The sequence below is a fragment of the Taeniopygia guttata genome, chromosome 3 (assembly GCF_048771995.1).
Source record: "Taeniopygia guttata chromosome 3, bTaeGut7.mat, whole genome shotgun sequence".
Lineage (NCBI taxonomy): Eukaryota > Metazoa > Chordata > Aves > Passeriformes > Estrildidae > Taeniopygia > Taeniopygia guttata.
Genome location: NC_133027.1, coordinates 9040724 through 9053558, shown reverse-complemented (window position 1 = coordinate 9053558; position 12835 = coordinate 9040724). Strand labels below are relative to the sequence as shown.

At 36.9% G+C, this 12835-nt stretch overlaps 1 long non-coding RNA gene across 5 annotated transcripts in view; it reads left to right on the top strand.

Moving 5' to 3' along the window:
- LOC140683622 (uncharacterized) overlaps positions 1 to 12835 on the top strand; it is a 201923-nt gene that overhangs the window by 131063 nt on the left and 58025 nt on the right. The gene's annotated exons all lie outside the window — the stretch shown is intronic.

Here is a 12835-nt window from a genome sequence, read left to right as displayed (position 1 = left end):
ATTATTAAATACAAAATTAAAACAAAGCACTAAATGGCTGTGAAATTTTTTTTCTAAATTTGAAGGGCTGTAGCACTGAAATATTCTTCCTAGGTAATCCTTAGAGTTTAGCTAGAATTAATGTTGTCATGATTTCCATCTGATTGAAAGTTTGACACTACCCATTTCTGACATTTCACTGGTGTTATTTCATTTTGGGTTCAGTGGCACTTGCACAAAGTGAAGAGTTTAAAATAATTTCTGATGTCTCAGCAAAAGGAAGGGTCAATAAGCTGCTGGGAAGGAAATGTACAAGTCAAATGTGCTGCAATATACATTGAAATCATCTGGAAACAAATGGATAGAATAACATACACTTTTAGCTGATGACAACAGTTCCAGTAGTGGAAAAAATAACCTAATTTTTTGAAGTAAACAGCTGAAAAAATTCTGCCTAAAGAGCATTCAATGCAGCTTGTCTGGAAAAAAAAAGTCTATCCTAAGCAATCAGCTTTTATGCCTCTATAGAAAAAAAGCATTTTTCCAATGATAACTAAGTAGTACCACTGCTGTAAATGTGGGTGCAACACTGAACTACTTCCTTTATTATTTCAGATGGGTGAGTGGTTTATTTTTTGAATCATGGGCAGACCTGACAAACTGCAGCTTAGTATCCACTGACTTAGTAAGAAGATTGTTACAACCTGGAGAAATCTCAGTCCTTAATAATAATATTGCTGCCAATTTAGAGGAGATAAGGGAGGAAATAAAAAGAAGCCTGTGAGAAAGCAGGTATTTTATAAAAGAATTCTGTGTTTTCTGGCTGTCCTCTCCTAGTAACTATGAAATTCCACAGAAAAATTATTCTTAACATATACATATGCATAACACTTGCAAACCTTTAATAAGGATATTTTTGCCTTAGTAGAGACATAATACTATATCATATTTATGGATTTTAACTTCATATTCATATTCTTCATTAATTTTTACACAGTCTTGGGTTAGTTAATCTAAATCTTTATTTACATATTACAGAACTACCATAATTTTATTTCTTTCAAATCACAGAGGATTTTTTTCAATATGATGGGAGATTACCTGAAATTAAAATGCTGGTAGTACAAAAGGTACCTGTAGAACAGTTTGAAATAAAATTTAGTATGCTTTAAATCCTCCGATACTTAGTGCTCTAGACCATTAAAAGATAGAGCTGATGTGTCTGTTTCTGATAAAAACACCAAGTAGGATTAACTCCCACAATTTTCAATTCAGATTTTATATTTGGATTTATTTTTGGTTTGTGTCTTCAAACAATGATGAGGAAAAAAAATGCCTACTTGCAAAATCCTCAAGGTATTTTTCCCTTTATCTTTTTTTTTAAAGTTAACATCTTAAAAATCATCACAGATTTTGTGTGTATATGTCTGCCTGTCTGTCCCTCCAATTCCTTTATGAAGTTTAATCATGTTGATTGAGCTCTACAGGGAAAGTAAACATTTCAGACCTATGAATTTTCTCCAAATTTAATTAAATATAGCAGCTAGGTAGAGCAGACAAATCTCTCACAGGCTTCCACTCAGAAAAATGCTTCAGGATGCTGTTATTCCTTCTCAGACAGTAGAAAATCTTAAAATACAGCCACCTTAAATGCCTGCCATGGTGAAAAATCTTCATTCAAAGCCCATACATTCTTATCCATAAAAATTAATAATATATGATATGCAAAACAATAGTAATTTTTCTTTAATTTTCACATTCCTGGTTTTGCAAGTTGCCTTTGCTATATTTTATTTCAGTGCAACTTAATAAAGGGGGAATCCCAAAATCTGTGTCAACTTTTCTGGTTTATATTTTTTTACTGAAGAATTCGGGTGAAAGTCAATGTGTTTCAAGATGTTAAGCAAGGCAAATTCTTTCAAGTTCCTCACTCCTTGCTATGCAAGTCTCCTATTTCTATCATTCAGTGCCATCAGCAAGCTATACTAAGGGGACTGGTTATGTCAGCCTGAAGCTAGTCTGCAAAGATAAATCCACACCATGTCAATCAGTGCTGAGGCTAGAAAGCAGTTTGCCAGACCTTAACAAAGCTGAGGCAGATAGTTTTACTTTGGTTTACTAAAAAAACACCTATAAGGTAGACAAAGAACTTTTCTTTTTTTTTTTGTAAGAAACAGAGAAAAAACAGCTATGAACAATTTCAGAATAAGATATTTTTGAACACAGTGTATGAAAATTTATTATTTTAATGAATAAATAAATAAACAATAAATAAATAAATAAATGAAAGTATAGAAGGAACTGTTATTCCATCAACAGCACAGAAATGCACAAAATTAAACATTTACCTTTATATACCAGACTTGCCATGTGTAAATGGAAATAAAATCTACCTGGATCTGATGCTACAGTCATTAGTATGAAAATAAGAGTCACTGTAGCAGAGCAGTGGTTTAAACCTGGTTTTTTGTGTTGCCAGAATTCACCATGTAACAGCAGCCCGTGCCTAAACCGTGTAAACATCCTCCCTCCGCTGTGACTCCAGGGAAAAAGGTACCCCCAGTGAGGAACAGCCAGGGGTGGGAAGCAGGGACTCCTGAGTGGGTGTCTGTGGTCTCACAGGGGCTGTCCCTGCATGGGCATGAGGGTTTGTATGGAGCAGCACAGGCACACAGCCAGCTGGAGCACCCCCATCTCCCATGAGAGGGGGATGCAAGTAGCGATTGCACTCCCCCAGAGAGAGGGATGGTGGGAGCAGCATGGCTTATGAGGTGTCTGGGGGAGTGAACTGTCTGTATAACTGTGTAAATAAATGTGTGTGTGTGTGATTATACGCTTCTGAATTGGCTGTAAAAGGATGTTTAAAAAATAGTCTCCATATATTAACATTATATTAACATTTTGTAGGTGCGCAGTATACCCTAACCAGGACAATGGTTTATGCACTATTTCCTGATATTGATCCTGAATGTATAGTTCACTGATTGCCAGTTAATTACATGCCATTAGTAATTCAATTAACTGCTTCGATCCTGATTTGATTTAGTCAGTATGAATTTCTCCCTTTCTCCCTACGACATAGGGAAGCTAGACTTGATTAGTTTGACTTGGTGCACAAAAATGTATATAAATGATCCTGACTGAAACACATTCATTCTACTTTTCATTTGAATGGAAATGTACATTGCCAGAGTCATAATTTCTTCCTAATTATATCATTACTTTGCTATGCAATATAAATAAAACAATCCTTGAAGCCAGACATATTTTTTTAAATATAATTAATTGACCTAGTACCTAAGGATGAATCAAGTAATTATTTTATTGACTATAAATCCAATATGTGCTGAAATGACCCTTAGCTATTCATGGCTAAGATCTCATAATCTTACACTCTAATGAAGAATCAATGCCATTGCTTTTTAAATCTATTTCCTTCTTTTCAGAGAGGACAAACAATGAATGAATTTTTAGGACCTGCACATTCCACTTCATGTTTGGAAAAAAGAAAAGCATTCATAAGTGGTCAGTAACCCTTTCCAGCTCACAGAAAAGCCCTGAACATTTGTTCAATTAAGCCTTACTCACGCACTCATCTAACTGCATAATTTTATGCAACCCCCTCTACTAGCCCAGCAGAGAGACAGATGTATTCAGAAAACATGGAATGCTCCCTTTAAGGAGTTGTATTATCTGGACACTGAGTTCTGAGAGAGCAGGTAAAGTCAGTCTAGCCACCTTTATGGCCGTCTGTAAAAGTATCCAAAATTTTGGAATACAGTAGCAAACTTTGAGGAACACTGCTTGTTATTGAGTCAATGAAAAATCTTGAACTGGACAGGGTAAAATGCTCAATTTCTTCTGTTAAAGAGAATGGAGAAAAAGAAATAGCAAAAGGTTTACATGTCTGTGTATCAGTGAAAGCAAGCAAAGTGATGGTATGGGATACAGAAAGTGGAATGATGTTAGGATACACATGGAAAAGATGTTGACATACTCAGCGGACTGAATCCTTGGAGCTGAATGTATGGAGAACATTTCCACCTTGGTTTTCTCCCTGACAGTTCTTTCTTCATTTGTAGATCAGATTCTGAGAAAATCTGTCTTTTTGAAAGGGTTATGAGTTTCAGGAATATACATTTTCCTTCTCTGAAAAGTAGCACTACCCCCAGGAGTTGTGTCAGAGACAAAAGTGGGAATGCTTTTCTCCACTTTTGCAAAGATTTATTTGCCTGCCAAATTGTCAGAAAACACCACCTGCTTTTTACTGTTAGTTCTCCTGCATGTGGATAAGTAACTATTATCATTGGTAGAGCACACAGAGCTGATGATGCTGGGATATAATGGAATAGAAACTTAAATTTGGCATTAAGGGGCCTACTCAGGGAGAAGTCAAAAAGCTGGTATGCAAGATCAGCTGCAGTCCAACTGGAAAAATGCCTTAAGCCAGGTTCCGAACCAATTGGTTCTGGGGAAAATAGTGCATTTAACAACATTTTGTAGGATAACAAATTAATAAGTGCTGCAGATGGAGTGATGCTCTTCATATGTTTATTGATATAAACCAACAATTTTCAGGTTTGACAGTAAATGCAGCAATGGTTTAACAAAATTCAATGACAAGGTACACTTGATTGTCTCATTATTAGAGAATAAAGTCAAACAAAATTGTCAGGGAGACACTTCCACTGAGTCATGAGGATCAGAAAGAACCACTTTGTGTTCCAAACCCTTTCTCAAAAAGGGAGTTTAGGTCCATCTGGATCCATGGTACATGCTCTAAAATTTCACGTTTCCTGAGGGAAATTACCACATCCAGGTGTGAAGCACACTTGGATTTCTTCCTTCTGCCTGGCCCTAATTCTTCCATACACTGTTATGTGGGATTGATGTCTTCTCTGCAGGAAGATTAGGATGTGCATGTGTCTGAATTATGAACTCCTGAAGACTGGCTACTCATGTTGAGTTAAACTAGCAGCAAGCTTGTGGGTGAAATGAAGTTGTTATTGATACTGATCATTTTTTCATCACAGAGAAACCTATTGATTTCCAGACAATTTCATGTTCAAAAAGCTGTACAAGCCAGGATCTATTTATTACAGGTGCACTCTGGAATACTTATAAGTTGAAAACATTGCATCTAGAGTTCTGTCTGAAGGATGCTGAGAGCCTATAAATTGTCGTGCATCTCCTGCATAGGAACATTTCTTCACCTACATATTTTGTCACCATTGCCATTGAAAGGATAAGAGACTGAAGCTTCTGGAAACACTTTATGGATTTTGTCATACTCATAGCACTAATGTGATATTAAAGTCATTACAGACTCTCTTATTTACAGTGACTGAAGTTCATCCCCAACCTTGTCAAAAATTCCTTTCTTCCCTGTGAAATAATTTTTCCCCTGGACCTCAAATATATCTGTAACATGTCAGGTACAAAGCAGAACCAACATGTAGGCTGAATGGGACTCAGTGAGTTACTGGTGTTACTGGAAGTCCATGTGGAAGGTAAATACTGACAAATAGAAAGAGTAGGTACATCTTAACCTGAGTCTATTGGCTCACCCACAACAGGGGTCAAAAATGGGCCACATCAGTGAGAGCTCCCAGTAACTTCTCACTTCCTCTCCAGAGCATGGCTATTTCAAATTGCTTAGGAATACTAAGTTGAAAATGTTATTCATTGTGAAAAACTAGTATGACTGAAATAGAAGCAATATCATGTCTTTGCCTGAAAGTGTAGAAAAATCCCAGTGGGAAGTGTCAGAAATGGCCAATATCAATAATTCCTCAAGTAATATTCAACAAGCCTTCAAGCAATAACTTTAAACAAACAAACAAAAAAATTATCACTTTTTCAGCTCCTCCCATCCACAAACAACCTTAAACTCCAGAATGGAAAAATTTGACTAGTGAGATACCAATATACAGAACAATAATTCTTCTTTTAGTATAATGATTACTGTTTGAGAAATAGAATTTCAAATTCTTAAACACATTTTTAATGAATAATTTCTGTCTTATTCTTGTAATTAAATGCTCAGTTATTTTTAGTGTGCTAAAATATATGTGAGGCACTCAATTCCTTCCTTATGTTGAATATATATCAGTTTTATTACGCATACCTACACCAGCCATGGTGGTATATTTTACTTTATTGGTATGTATTTTACTTTATTGGTAGGTATTTTTCTTCTTTACACCTCATTTTGTGTTTTGTTTGTTTTTTGGTTGTTTTTTTTTTTTTCTTTTCTTTTCTTTTTGGTTCCCCCAGAATAATAGGAAGAAAGAAGTTGTACACAGAGATAGCCCTATGCAGGAATCAAAAAAGGATATGAGCTGATCCCAGCACATTTCATTAGAGAATTCTCTAATCCATTTCTTTACTTTATGTTTCAGGCTGAAGTTAAGAAGCCTGGGTGACTGTTTCTGACAGTATGTTTGGAACATAAACCAGAATAGCTTTTTACCTCTGAAGCATGAGTTAAGAGAAAAAAACTGTACATATCTTTTATAACATTGCAAGACATTTGATGATTGCATCCAGATGTTGTGTCACAGATACCTTTACATGAAACCCTCTGGCACAACATGACACAGCAGTGCAGTCTGTCTGGTCTAGAGGATGAAGGAAACATTATCTATCAATGGGAAAAGTTGAATCCAGGGAAACAAGTTATTTATACAAGTATAAAAATCCTGATAAGATTGCCTTGTATAAGTAATATAAAAAGCTTAAATAAGACCTTGTCATTAATCTTGTTACTACTCTGACACATAATGAAAAACTCTACCCATACAGCAAATCTGATGTCTTCACAGATGGATAGGATAATGTATGCACAATAGAGTTTGCACTCTGTGGATTCAGTAATTTGCTTAATTAACTCTTCTAACGGAGTACTCTTGCATTTAGACAGCTTAGAGAAACATGCGTGTGGACAAGCCAGAAGTTGATTTTTTCTGGTCATGAAGTGCTCATGAACAGGAGGCATGTGGAGTTACTTCTGTTGGAAACCTAGTTTGTAACCCTAGGCATAAGATAATTATTTCTCTCACTATTTTAAAGGGGAAAAAATAATTTTAAGATGTTCAGAATGCCTGAAAGAGCAGGATGTGTTAATATTAACAAGATTCTTCTATTTTGCAGTGAAAATGAAGCTAGGAACCATTGATAACCACTTTATAGAAATCACTGAGGTACTCTAAACTGGGAGGTAGTTTTGAGGCTTTTCTATGAAGGAAATAATGCTGTAAGTAATTGCTTTAATATTAAATCAAGAAATAAGCTTCTGACTGTGACGTGTGAAAGGAAAGGAAATTGCTGTTTTGTTCAAAGAATTAACAAAAGCATTAATAGAAAGAGGTTATGCTTTTTAAATGAATTCAGAAAACAACAAGTTTTGAAAAGACTGAAAGTCTGCTAAATTGGATATAGTATCTGTCTTTAAATTGGATGTAGTATTTCTTTTCCCCCATCTCCTATTTTGCTAGTGAAAGCAGGTAAATGGATATGATACTTAAAATAAGCCAGCAACTTCAGACTTCAAAGTTTAAAGTTGGAGATGTAAATCTGCATTTCAGCACCTGAACACAATCTTTAGATACTCAAATAATCCAGTTAGCACCCTTGAAAAAAAGCAGTCTGCTCCTTTAAGGTAGCTAAAAGCAGATTTAGAAACTTACATTTAACAAGGAAGAATGTAGTAAATGTTCTAGCAAGGGCAACAGGAAAACAAGAATCCTCTGTAAGTGCAATATGTTACCAGGGAAGAAGGAGATTAAGCAAAAAGTTGATCTAATGCTTACCAAGGAGAGAGCTATTGACAGGTGATACAAAGAAGAGTCAAAGCATTTACTGCATTTTCTGCTTCAGCCTTCACTTGACAATAACAGTGTTCATCAGGCAGCTCATTACGTCACTGTGAACAACAAAGGGTAAAATCTCACGCCAGAAGAGCAGTGACATGAGCCAATTAGAGAGCAGGTAGATAAGTTTGAAATGTCTGAGCTTGATGAAAATCACTTTATGGTACTGACTCTAACAGTCTCAGGGTCAGCAACTTTGTGAACTCTTAAGGACCACTGTGGCTTCAGAAGCCTGGAAAAGAAAAATGTATTGTCTATTTTTAGTGGATGTAAGGAGCATTGTAGCAGCTGACCTTCAGTTCCTGTGAAAATACTGGAATAAATAATTGAACTGCATGTATATAGCTAGTACATGTTTATAAGGAGATGAAGAACAGCCGAGAACAAATCATGTCATAGTTTTTCAGCTTCCTTCTGTGAGAAGTTAAGTGCTTTCCTGAAAAAAGAAGAGAAAAGGAACAGAAATAATTTGGCTAAACTTCAGCAGGTCTCTCTTAAACCAGCTAAAGAAATATGGCACAGCTGGAAGGGAAGGATATCATACTGGGGAAAGAAGCTATTAGGTTCACTGCCAAGTTGGAAGGATGCTGTAAGTGGAATTTCACAAGGTCTGTCTTCAGTCTGCCACCACTCGATATTTCCCTTAATTATTTCAAAAGCATGAAGTGTATACTTATTTAATTACTAATCAGCACCAAGCCAGGAGGGGCTGCACTAAGATTTGAGGGAAGGACTAGAATACAAAATGATTTTTACAAAACAACAAAAAAAAAAAAATAAAGAAGAAAACCCAAAAATTCAAGACAGTTTTAAAGGGAGAGAAACAAAATGCTTCTACAAAGAAGTAGCAGGAACAGGACTGTAGAACAATGGAAGCCAAGTTGGCCACAAAGGTGATCATATCAGACACAGGTTAGTGGACTGGCCGACCTGGATGCAGTCCTGCAATACTCAAGCAGGGTTAGGTCTGTGCAGTCACACTCCCTAGTGAAAGTTTGGTGAGCATCATGCAAGTACAAAATGTCCAAGGTCAACTGGGAAGTCAAGTGAACAGATCAGGATGGGCAGGGGACAGGTCACACACTCACCCTCACCATGCCCGGCAAGCACTGGCCTCAAGACTTATATAGTGCTGGGCCAAGGGCTGGAGACTTGATGAGGTTGCTCAGAGAAATTCAGACCAACTGATGCACTTGGGTTCTGGCCAGAAAACTTGACCTATTGAAGGCACCCAGACTGCTTTCTTTAGCCAAAAAAAAAAAAAAAGTATGGTTGATCATGGCTTGAGACAAGAAAATGGAATAAGTGACCTTTATGCCCTTTCTAATCCTATTTTCTGTGATTCAGTAACAATGTTGATGAGCATACTCCATGGATATGTATCTACAAGTAATCAGTGAAATGATTTGTAGAATAAGGTACTAATGTAACACTTTAAGTCTTTAGTCTTAACTGATTTGTGTAAACAGGAATAGAATTTCCAGTTTATAGTACAATTAGAAATCATCTAGAAGAGCTGCTATTTATTAGCTCATAAGATGTAATTATTGATACTGAAATATCTACTTCTAGGTGACACATTTTGAAAATAAGCATTAATGTTTCTCCAGTGTTTTCTCTAAAAGCTTTCAAGATGGCAAGTAACTTTAGGCAGAGCTAAAGACAGAAGATGTTTTGTCATGTGTAGCTAAATACTTTACAGATTAAGGATGTGGATTTAAAGAACACAGAGCTTGATTCAAACAAAAGTAATGTTAATCACTTGTGGATCATTTTAAAGTGATTTGCTCTGTCTAGTCAGCTTTGTCTATTTGACTGAATTTAATACTGTTGACATTTCAGCTCTCAATTTTAAACTTCGTGTTTTTCTCTAACTTGTTTTTACAGTAACTTAATTAAAGGGCGGGTAGCTTGATACAGACCCCAGGGTAGAAACTGCCTTATAAAATATGAAGCAGTGTACAAAGTGTACTGAGTTGATATATAACAATGTCAGAGACTGGAAGACCCTGAGCAACCCAACTGCAGTTGTTTATTTATTTATTATGTAATTAAGTCCCTTGGGGTCAACGTACACTTACCTATGGAAGCTTATACTACACAATTAGCCATAGTATGCAGCCAAGAGCCTGTTTAACATATGGATATCTTCCGTGAAACAAAACTGCTAACATAAGTGTCAATAATATGTCCATATATACAACCAAAGCTAAGGTGGAAGTACTCCATTGGACCATCCATGAGTGGATTCTGGGACTCTATGACTAATTCTGCCAACTCCACTAAATATCACATAATCACAGAATTACAGAATATTCTGAGTTGAAAGGGACCCACAAGGATCATTGAGAACAGCTCCTGGCCCTGCACAGGACAGTCCCAAGCATCACACCTTGTGTCCAACAGTATCATACTCCTCATACCCTCAAGGCCCTTCACCATCTCTGCTGCCCTCCTTTGGGTGTTCCCTAGTAGCTTAATTTCTCTTTTATATTTTGGTGTCCAAAACTCCCAGCACTCGAGGTGAGGCTGCACAGTGCACAGCAGAGCAGGACAATCCCCTCCCTTACCTGGCTGCTGATGCTGGGCCTGACTGGGATGATCCTCCCGGCTGCCAGGGCACTGCTGCCTCATGTTCAAATTGACATTGATCTACTTAGGGCTTGATTTGGTTACCTGAAGGTAAGTATTTGGTACCATGGAAGATGTTCTCGGCTGTCTCTGCTCGTCTTCATGCCAGTGCAGGTGCCTCTAGTCCTCCTGTAACTCCTGTGCCAAGTCTATAAACTTCATATAGACCTGAGCCCTACCTGGCAAAAGATATCTCAAATGGCACTTAGAGGCATGTGAATCAAGGGTGAGCTCTTGATTCAAGTAGCTCAGTCTTAAACACTCAGCTGTCACTTGGTTACCAACATCTTGATGACTTAATCTGAAGGTAGACACTTGTGCTAGTAGATTTATTCGGCTGCTTACCTATAAACCTGCAGTGCTTTTTGTAACCTGCTATGGTATCAGTCATGTGCATTGGTTAGTGACAAAATTGTATTCACCTGGATTGACATCTGGAATGAGACTTTACATAAAGAATAATTCAAGTAAAAGAAGTTATATTTATGTATTGAAATTGTTGGGTTACATATGGAGAATTCCAGGTTAGGAATGTACCACAGTAACCCCAACTTTATTTTATAAAATCAGATAATCCCAGATGAAATAGCTAGACTCACAACCATATTTTTCTTTCCTGTTTTTATTACTGTCAAAATATCACAGAGAATCACTAGGTTGGAAGACACCTTAAAGATCATAGAGTCCAACCTATGCTCTAACATCTCAACTAAACCATGGCACTGAGTGCCAAATCCAGTCTTTTTTTAAACACATCCAAGGATGGTGACTCCACCACCTCCCCATTCTGGTACTTTATCACCCTTTCTGTAAAAATCTTTTTTCTCTAAAGGAACCACAGAAGAAACGTATTGCATTATAAAGAACAGTTGTGTCTAGAGAAACAATAATTGAAACCTTGCTTTTTTCCTTCCTCAGAATCTGCTTGCAGGTGCTATATAATATACATAATACACACAATATGATAACATTGCAGTAGGAGATGTGTCATAGCCCATCTAGGTGCCTGTCTACACATCTATACTTTTAAACACTGCTAAGAGTGTGCTTGTAGAGCAGGTTTCATAAGCTGCCTTGCATCACTGCCAGTTTACAGCAGTTTTAGTTACACTGAAAGGGACTTCACCCACTCAGGCTAAGTATCTACTTTCATCTTCCTTTATTGGGACATTATATGCCAATTATCACTCCCTCAGCTGTGTACAGAATGAGCCTCATCTTCCCCAAATTTAGGTTTCTGTAGATGCTTGTATGTGTATTAATGACCATGGTCTCCCTGTATGATAATGGAGAGAAAACAGCCTCACTTGGGCAAGTTTCATGTGCCATTTTAGGTGTCTGCCTTGAGAACAAGCTCAAGCAGACCCATGTTTTTAATAATGAGTCTTCCACCATAACTGCCTCTTACCAACTGGTTGTAAAGAAGAAAGCACTTTAAAATGCAAAGAAAAGTGACTGAAGGTCAACTTTAGTCCATTTTCCATGGAAACTGTATGGAGGGCATTTATATCATGTCTCATTTTAGGACTGGAGAGTAACTTGCTGCAGTTCTCAGTGTATATTATGAGCCTGTATTATTCATGTGAACGTGACTAAATGGTTTGTGTGCTACCCCTATTCATTGCTCTCTTTAGGAAAAGAAAAGTATTTTAAGGCTTAGCTGACCCACGTCTAGCATGGTCAAAGCCAATTCATTTCTACACCTACTAACACATACATAAACTCAGGTATAGAGCTGCTACATACATGGCAAGCCTGAAGATTTTCATCTGAAAATTGCCTATGTCCTGATTCAGAAAACATATAAAATACATTCACAGGAGTATTATTCAGCCCTAGTCTAAAGAGAGGTTCAAAATTATGCCTCTCACTCTGTACCTGGATATTCTTATGATACCACAGTGTTGAAAGCACTCTGACACACTAGTGGCTCCTATTGTCCTGAGCATCCCTATGAATTACTATGGAAGGATTGGCATTGACCTGGACCCTTTGTATTAGCTGTCTGTTTTGAAACAGTCTAGAACTATAGGAGGCAGAACTACATGTACTGTATTTCAGTCTTCCTAAAGAGCAACAAAATTATCACATAGATTGTAAAAGATTTGGTGAGTCAAAAAATAATTTTAGAAATGTGTCTTTGGCATTTATCTAAGGTTTTTACCAGCATATGATAGCCTGTGCTAACCCTTATAATAAAGCTGAGTTTTTCTTCAAAATTAAAGGGGAAAAGAATGAAATTCACTGTGCATGGATGTGACATTTTCATTTCTATTTAAAGTCCCTTTACAAAGTAGAGCTCAGGAGGTGCTGTTCCAGTGCTCCCTCATTTATAACCTATTTTGTGACTCACA